This window comes from Corvus brachyrhynchos, unplaced genomic scaffold (assembly GCF_000691975.1).
Source record: "Corvus brachyrhynchos isolate BGI_N302 unplaced genomic scaffold, ASM69197v1 scaffold42, whole genome shotgun sequence".
NCBI lineage: Eukaryota > Metazoa > Chordata > Aves > Passeriformes > Corvidae > Corvus > Corvus brachyrhynchos.
Window position 1 is genome coordinate 502810 of NW_008237242.1, and position 9154 is coordinate 511963.

At 34.8% G+C, this 9154-nt stretch overlaps 1 protein-coding gene across 6 annotated transcripts in view; it reads right to left on the bottom strand.

Annotated features, from left to right (window-relative positions):
• Positions 1–1243, bottom strand: part of PRLR (prolactin receptor) — a 135660-nt gene extending 134417 nt beyond the window's left edge. For 4 of the 6 annotated variants that reach the window (XM_017730212.1, XM_017730208.1, XM_017730207.1 and 1 more), the window contains exons 1-2: positions 1157–1243; positions 860–921 (exon numbers count right to left, since the gene is read on the bottom strand). The gene's annotated coding sequence lies outside the window, so the exon portion shown is untranslated. The remainder of the gene's footprint in view (positions 1–859; positions 922–1156) is intronic. The other 2 variants (XM_017730216.1, XM_017730214.1) reach the window with 1 other exon arrangement.
• Between the last annotated feature and the right edge of the window lie 7911 nt (positions 1244–9154).

Below are 9154 nucleotides of genomic sequence, written 5' to 3' on the forward strand. Positions count from 1 at the left end.
GGGCAAGGACCCTCGGGTCCCGTGATTGAGCAGTTCCTTGGCAGATCCCGGCCATGCGGCTGGGGAAATAAACATCTCTGAGACATCTATCAAGAATCAGTCCATATATATATTCCTTTTCCACGGGCCTCGTTGATTGATACGCGTGTTGCAGTATCCCCACTGTGATAATTACAGTGAGGACTTCAGTGAATGGCTTTTCTAAGACATTCGGAAGTAACATGTCTTGTCAGTTAACTGAGAATCATTAGAGCTATGAACATTTCCTTCAAATACAGGCTACTCAGGATTCCAAGTTCCCACTTCTTTTTCTTAAACAACTTACTTATTTCTTCACTTTTGCAGAGTGGGTTCTACCAATCTAGGTAGCCAAGAAATTCCTCTAAAATTTTATTGCCTCTATCCTTAAGTTACTATGGATGTATGTTAATCATACTGTAGCACAAATCAGTTGAAAGATTTGCAAGACAGATTGTGTGCTAATACTGTGTTAACACGGATACTGAACTGAAACTTGTCAGACTTTTTTGATTCATACAGAGAATTAAATATTTATTTTCTTTTAAGTTCTCTGATACCTCCCCATATTCTCTATAACTTATATATCGGAATTTGTTGATCTCTTTCCTATGAGATCACTTCTTTTCCTGGATACACTAGTGAATAGATCCTTCCAGACCATTGGGACTGAAACACTGAAATATTTTTTTAACAGCTACAAAAGAATTAAATTATTTAAACCACACAACAAGATTATAGAACTTCAACCAATAACAACATTTACTTTCTAAATGCTCAAAACATTATAAAAGCACACAGTAACAATGCAAAGAAAGTAGTAATAAGCAGTCTCACATACCTCAGGGTTAGGTCAGCTGGAGTAATTTGTGAAAGTATTACAAGTCTAATTAACAGTTTTAGCTGAAAAAGTAATGAAGTAAGGCTTCAATTTATATTTTTTTCCAAAACATCTTTTATGTCTTTTAACATCTTTTATATCTACTAAATTAACTTAAATTTTAAAATTAAATTAAAATTTTCACCATGATTTTTAAAGAATTTAATCAAAATGAAGCATTATTAAACATACAGAAAATAGTATCTTTTCATTGTCTACAAAGGAAAAAAACAGAGACAAAATGTTTAAATAACTTACATCATGTAGCACAGCTGGGGGCCTGGGCAGGAGAAGGATTTGTTTCACACTTCTTGTTTCAAAATCTCTGTATTCTTTCAGGCTCCTTTTCCTGAAAGGAAAGTTAAGCACAGGTTGAAAAGGGACCACTAGACACAGACACTAAAATCAGACATAAAATTTTCTATTTCCTAAAAAGGGATGTAGCTTTCAGCATTAGAGAATGTAAACTTTAATGTGATGATGACAGATTTTTCTTTTTGTAATATTAATGATGCCTTTTCAAGTGTGCTGAGGTAATTATCAGACAAAATAGCAAACCAAAACAACCTAAATTGCCAGCATTTCCATGTATCTGTCATAAAAGTTTTCAATCACTGCAGTTCCAGTTTTGATTTTTCTGTTATAATTACTGTTCATTACAGCACCTACTTGAAGACATACAGGAAATCTGCACTAAACTTAACTGTTTTACAGTAGTAATTCATGTTTAACTACCTGCTTGTCTATATATTTGTTGTTTATACTTTTCCTTCAAGAGAATATTTTTTGGATTGCGGAGTTAGAAAGGCATGGCATAATTTGCCCCTTTTCAATAAAGGAATGAAGTTGATTTTGTGGTCAGTACGTCATACAAGGAAGCATGGACATACAATGATATTTTTGACTCACCTTTCTCCCAGTAGAGTAAGCTTTATAAAACCGGTCTTGTTTTAAAAACAGTCCTAGCTGAGTCTCAAACTCTTCATCAAAGGTATATGCCATTTAGAACTTTTCAAATTTCATCATCCTTCTAGATGCAAATGGAGAAAGATAATCTACACAAAGTCTGACACAGTCTGTAAAATGTGACAGATCGAGTGATTGTCTCTGGTTGATAAAATTAATCATTTCAGAGAACATTACAAACTCAATGCTAGCAACTGATTAAAACAAAACAAAGACTTTGTGTAGACTTCGTTTCTCTATTTGTATTGAGAAGGCTGCTAAAATTTTACAAATTTTAAATGGCATATTCCATTGCTGAAGAGTTAGAGACTCTTCTAGAGCTGTTTTTAAAAGAAAATATTGTTTATACAGTGAATATATTTCAACATAGGGCAGAAGATCTATTGCATTTTCCTATTAAGAGGAAGTTTAAACAGTATTAAACATTTTGTTTCTTTTTCTCACTTTCAGAATTAAATAACACAATGAACTCCATGCCATAAAATTTCTTCTAGTAATTTCAGTGCTGCTAACTTAAAAGCCAAATAGGTTATATTGAAGTTATTAATTACGCAGTAGTCAATGTTTAGAAAGAACAAGAATGTAGTGTTCAATGATCAGAAGTTATGTAAAGATCTCCTAATGAAAAATAGAAGCCCATACGAATGACTAAAAAAACCCCAAAACAACCAATCCACAAACAGTTTTTTTCTATTTTGCTGTGTAGATTTTTTGCAATCTTGATCTTCTTACTATCTGTAAAATAGTGATAGAACCAGAAAGATGTGAGCTAATATATCTTCCAACAATGTATTTTTTCCTATGTCAGTTCTTCTGAAAGAGACTCATCCTTTCCTAAGCAGAGGGATAAATATATTTACAACCAATCAGTAGCCATCTCATCTGTAAGATGCTGGGTGGGCCTAAAGGCAAGACACACGGTGATAAAGTATATAATGTAATAAGAAATACAGGATTCTCAACATGAGGAAAAAATTAAATTTTAATGATAGTTAAGAAAAAGAAACTCTGGTTACTTGCACAAGTTAATCACAATGAGTATCATAAGGAAACATTATTTTCAAGTTTGCTTTGCCTAGGCTGTTCTATTTCAACCTCCACAATAATACAAATCTGTCTCTTACATTCCTTTCTGTCATCACACCTCAGTTATTGTTGTCTATTCCTTTCACTCTGACTAGCAAGCTACATTCTTCCAAATTCTGTCAGTACTGCCATCCCCTTAAACCAAGTGACTGTCTATCATGCCGTAGCTTCCTTGCTGTTTCTTGTCCCTTGCATGGCTCCCAGCCCTATGCTCCCCATTCACTTCATTCTTAAACTCATCATCTCCATTACATGGAACCTGTTTTTGAGACAGAAATGCTATGCTTTTAATGGAAAGTGGCTTAACTTTTACCTTTTTTAATATAAAGTGGCAGGATACCTCCCACATCGTCTATTTCATATATGCAATACATATACTGTACTCTTGCAGTACAGGTCCTTTTCATACCATTTCTTCTTTATTTAGCAGTAAGAAGAGGTTCAGTTCAGTTTTCAGCAGACCTGAATTTTGCAAAGGTTTGTAGCAAAGTTCAACTCAACAAAACTGCACTTCCAGAAGAGTTGGCTTCTCTTTCATAAGGATCATTTTACTGGAATTAGCACTCACTGTCTTGGAGAAGATACATTAATGGAAAAAAACAAAGAAGGAAAAAATGAACAAGCTGCTCCTTAGATCTCTTTCTGTGAAAGGTACAAAATTGCATATTTGCCATCCCTGGTTAGAACAAAAAAAATTAGTAATTTATCATATCAGCTGGCTAGAACATACCTTGGGACTTCTGTTCCCTGAGGAAAGAAAATTCTGATTCAATCTGCTTCAAGACTGATTACATTAGTTAAGCCATGTCATTGTGATGGCTAGCAGCCAAATTTCTGTCCCAATCATACAATCTTGGAATTGTAATGATGATGGATCTGTAATTCACCCACAAACTATTTATCTATTGTGATAATTATGAATACAAATAATACTATCTGCAAAGATAGAGATACATAGTTTTTCTCACTACTGTCTCAAAGATCGGAGAAGATAATTCAGTGGCCAACAAATAATCAAAGATTGTGTGATTACATGTGTAAAACTTTTGATAACTCTGCCCAGTGCAGAAAACTTCTGCTGCATATTTCAATTGGCAGACTAACAGTGATGAGGAAAAGGTGCAGCTGTTTTTTTCACAAACAAATCTATAATTAAATGCAATTGAGGATTTAAACTAACATGAATTAGTTCTAATATTAACTGCCACAAAGCCTTAGCCCAATTAATGTCTGGAGAGCAATTGGCATTATCTACAGATCACTATTGATGTGATTAACATATCAATAACTTGTACTAATATTGCTGGAGAGGATTAGTTAATGATACAATTGTTTCATGTTCCGTATTTGGTTCTGTTGTTACCGCAAGTAGAATTAAATAAAGCAAAAAGAAAGTGACTAATTTAGGAAAAAAGCTATGGTTATAGAAAGTAAACCTCATGTGTAACATAAAAAGTGCATCACATATACCAAAATCGCTGTTGATTTTACATACGCCTCTTCAGCTTTCAGTGTTCATCATATAGATCATACTCCAAAAATGCTCCTAAGTCTTAAGAGGCAGCTGCCTAGAACATGGTCCACTCACACATTGATACATCTGTTCAAAATCAAGACCAAATACTTAATGGATTGAGATTTTGTCATGATGCTCTCCAATTTGTTTTTGACTCCAGAATTACAAACATAACTTCTTCAGATTCCAAGAACAAATTCTGACTCATCACATATGGGGGACAGTCTGAAGTACAGCAGCAAAACTCCTCTTACTAGTCTATACTTTATCCACGCATCCAGACCTGGCTACTGATGCTATTTTACCAGCTATGAAAAAGTCAGTCTTAATCCTGATCACAATTTGCACTTCAACTCATCTTATAGGCAACCAAGTGCTCTATAAATAAAACATCACTCAAAGCCATTTAGATCTGACCACTAGAATACAAAATCGCCATCTACTTTGTTCATGCGAATAAGGAGTAAAGGGAGTCAATAGCAACTCATTGTATTGACTTGTATTTCTGTATCCAATTATTTATCTAGTCATTCTGGACTGCATGGCTGTGTTTGTCTGACAGGAATATTACTTCCAGTGATTGGGGGAGGGTGTGCATGGAGGGCAGGAAATACATTTTGCTCAGTGTTTAAGACATACTACTAATGCTTTTCGTGTTCCTCAGAGGCTAACCCAGTAGTCTTACAGGTATACTATTCACTACTAATTGAGAAAATCATCACTTTTTATGGCTGTGTCTGCATCAAGTTTCCCCTTGATTTTAAAATCATATACCTCACTTTAGGAAGAAGTAATTAACAGACAGCACATAATCTCTTAGAGCAGGTTGTTCTCCTCATACACAGTTAAATTACGCAGTACCAAGTCGTTCTCGTACCAGCTTAAAAGCTCAAAATATTTAAAAGACAGTAGAAGCCATTATTTCTTTCCCAACATCAATAGAGTATTATTAAAAAAACCCTCAACTAGTTGGAAAATAAGCAGATTCTTATGCCAGTTCAAAATTAATTTTCCCTTTCCAATATTATTGTTCTTTCCTCTTTTGACAGTGACTACTGCTGAATTGAAGATAAAGATTTTCTCCCAGGGCCAAGAAAAGTAATTGCAAGTTGCATGTCATTCCCATTTTCATTTCTTTAAATGTATCTTTTTAAGGATGTCTTATGCAGGAAGCAAAAACATTGAATAAGTGTGATGGTGCATTCCCCTCGCTCCCTGCCCCTTGGGCTGCACTGTGATCTCAGAAATGCTCATTAGGCCTCAGCCTTGACAAACAGCACCTGGACTAAGCTCTTGAGATTATTAGAAATACTGTCTGCTCCCAGGAACTTGTGCTGTCTAACACAAACCACTTTAGAAACTTATTTTTCTTGCCTGAATAACAACTTAAGTCAAACAACGTTTTTGTCACTGAAGTTACCAACCTGAATTGTGGCCAAGATGGAAGATTATTATAACTTAAGCCAATTCTTTTGTGATCCTAGATACAGTGGTCCTAAGCATAACCTTTCTTCAGAAGGAATTTCTTCTCAGAACGGATTGTTTGACTGGAATTCATTAGATTGAACTGTCCAGGGAGGTAGTAGAGTCACTATCCCTGAAGCTCTTCAAGAAACAACTGGACACGGCACTCAGTGCCATGGTCTAGTAGACAAGGTGGTGATCAGTCAGAGGTTGAACTTGATGATCTTAGATCTTTTGCAACCTCATAAATGATTCTCCGCTCTCCTGGCCTGCAGTGGTCTGCGATCGCATCTTCCTCTGAGTGGAGCACCTCTCAGCACGTTTGCTGTACTCGGAGGACCAGTGAACAATGACAATGGATCCTGGGCTGATACCCCCACTCCTCAAGGCCCAGCCCTTCACCTCTTGAGAAGATGCAAAAGTATCCAATGTGAGTATTTCCCTGACCTTGAGGGAAGTTTTTCACAAGCGATTACCTTGTACATACACCTTCAGGTCGGCGTGTGTACAAGTGTGAATAAGCTAAAGCAGAGGTACTACGAATGTTGCTCTCTTAGATTGTTAAGTAACTTAGATTTGTAAGTTAGGCCTGAGGTGAAATATTGTTATGCTTACAGTAAATTCTATAGAATCTTTTGATAGATTGTTTAAATATCTAGTAAGTGTGCTGTTACGTTTAAGTGCTGTTAAAACCTTTAGGCCTAAACCATTGGTCAAGTCTGGGCCAAGTGGTTTAGTCAAAATCTTGTGACTCTATAGGAGTGTCTCCTTTACTCATTTTTATCCTTAATCCTTTCCTATCCTTGCCCTTTTTCCTTTCCCAGCTTACATGTAGATGCTTTTTGGTTAGTTTTAGTTTTAGGTTGATTGATTTTAGGTTCTAGTTCAATTTTTCCTGTGTGTGCTTTAATCATTGAGTAAGTAGAATGAACCTTGCCCATGAACTTTGTTACATTTTCACTTAAATATTAAACCTGCTGGGGCCAGCACCTTTGCTGGCGATTCTTTGAGTGATATAAAATACTCATTTGCGACAGCAAATTGTTAATGGTGAGCATTTTCTCACAACACTAAGCTACATATTTATAAAGAGACAGCTTAACATAAAATGTGTAACACTATGTATGTATACACGAGTTATATATGCTTACATAGACACAGATACATATATACATAAAAATAGATATATTCACTGAGATTTATTCTGAAATACTGAAAACATTTACACATGTGATCTACCAATGTTAAAAAAAATCCCACCATGACGTAAACATGCATTTGTCTTTATAATCACATCATCTGCTTCCAAAATTTAATGGTATGTGTGCAAAAAAGCTCATATTCTTAAAAAAAACCGGAGAGTTCATTTCAGAAAAGCAAACAAAAAGCAACCAAGAAAAACCATACCAAAAATATATAAAACTATATCTATTCATAATAATATTTAATTCAGCACTTCATCTGAAAACATTCAAAGGAAATTAAGAAACTAAGATATATTTAAAAAGTAACTTAACAGCAAAAGCACAGGTAAAATTTTAAAGGCTGTATACGGTAAAAATACTCTTTTAGACTGACCAGAATAGGATCAAAGTGAGATAATACACAAAAAGTAACAGGAGAGAACTAGACTGATGATTCTCTTATAGCTTAACTTCTTTTATGAAAACATCTTGCAGTCTAACTTAAAATGAAAGAATACAGCTTTGAAAGATGGTAACACCATATCCACATCGAATGATGTAAAAATTCAATTGCAGGTGGGCTGCAACTAGATGGTCTTTAAGGTCCCTTCCAACCCAAACCGTTCTATGGTTCTAGGAAATTGTAACAAACAAACTAGGCTTTAGACCAATGAAAAGGCTGCTTGGCAAGACCACCAAAGCAGCACAGTTTAGGCAACAACAAATATATGGTCTTTGTCTGCTACAAGTGCTAGTTTAAGCTGCTGTGATTTCAGAGATTGTCCCTCAGTTAAAAGATAGACTGCACCCTATTTTTGTAGGGACAATAAAATGAATGGATAGTTCAGTATCCAGCTGTGCATAGAACACTGAGAATTAATCCCAAGTTACATCAACTGATGAGCTGCTACAGATAAAACATGTTTAAAGTCAAATGCTAAACTAAAAAAGAAACAACAAATTAGAAAATATGGTTTGACCTTCACCTCACACATGTTCTCAGGCATCAGCATCTTCTGTATTTAACTCCTATCATAAATAGATTTCTGAGTCACAGCAATGCAATAAACAGTAATTACTAGCAATAGCTATAAATTACAATGTATAATTTTCTACTTCATTTAAACATATAATCTCCTATGCAAGCCACAAAAGGACCACACCTGTCACAAATGAGATCCAGCATATTGATCATAATGTCAAGTCAGACTGGTTCCTAATGATTTAACAGCTGGCATTTTGTTGCAAGGACTACTGTTTTGTGTCATACCATTTGATTTTCTTTTCTTTAAAAACTGAGCATGAAATGGATTAAATAACAAACAAGCTCCTGAATTAGGGGGAAAAACCCCCACAATTCAAAAAGTCAGAATTTCATATTATACCTGATTTTAAATTGTAAATTAAAAAAAATTAAATTGTATAAGAATAAAAATAAAACTGTTCACATATATGAAAAAAATTTCCCAAGTTTACAACTTGACTGAAAGCAAATCTTCACGTTCAGTATTACAGTACTCTAGCCAAAATATTAGAAGAAAATAGAAATACTTTAAGTAGATTACACTGTATCTCAACAATCAATTACTATATATCTGTTCTGCACAGAAGCTGTAACAGTATAAACAGGTATCTTACTGGGGCACGAAAAACATGGTCACTTTAAGCCTCTAAGTCTATGTGACTGGGATATAGGTATAGCAAATATGGTTATTTTTCCATTAAAATACCTCATCATAAAATCCTTCTTAGGTTAGTGTCAGTTTAAGGACTGAGCAAGGAAATATATCAACATTCTCCAGCTGAACAAATAGACCTCACTTCCTTTAATTCTCTTTTCTCTCTCAATACACTTTATTTTCTTATTGCTTATGAATGGACTCTGAACTAAAACGCCTGTTTTTCATCTATTTTATTATTCTATTGGGTTTTTTTCACACAGTTTCACACCTAAGATTGTAGTGAAAATGCTGATTTTTTTTCCCCAAAGAGAATTAATCAGAACCTCTTCCTCCAATTTGCTCACATTCAGGGTTACTA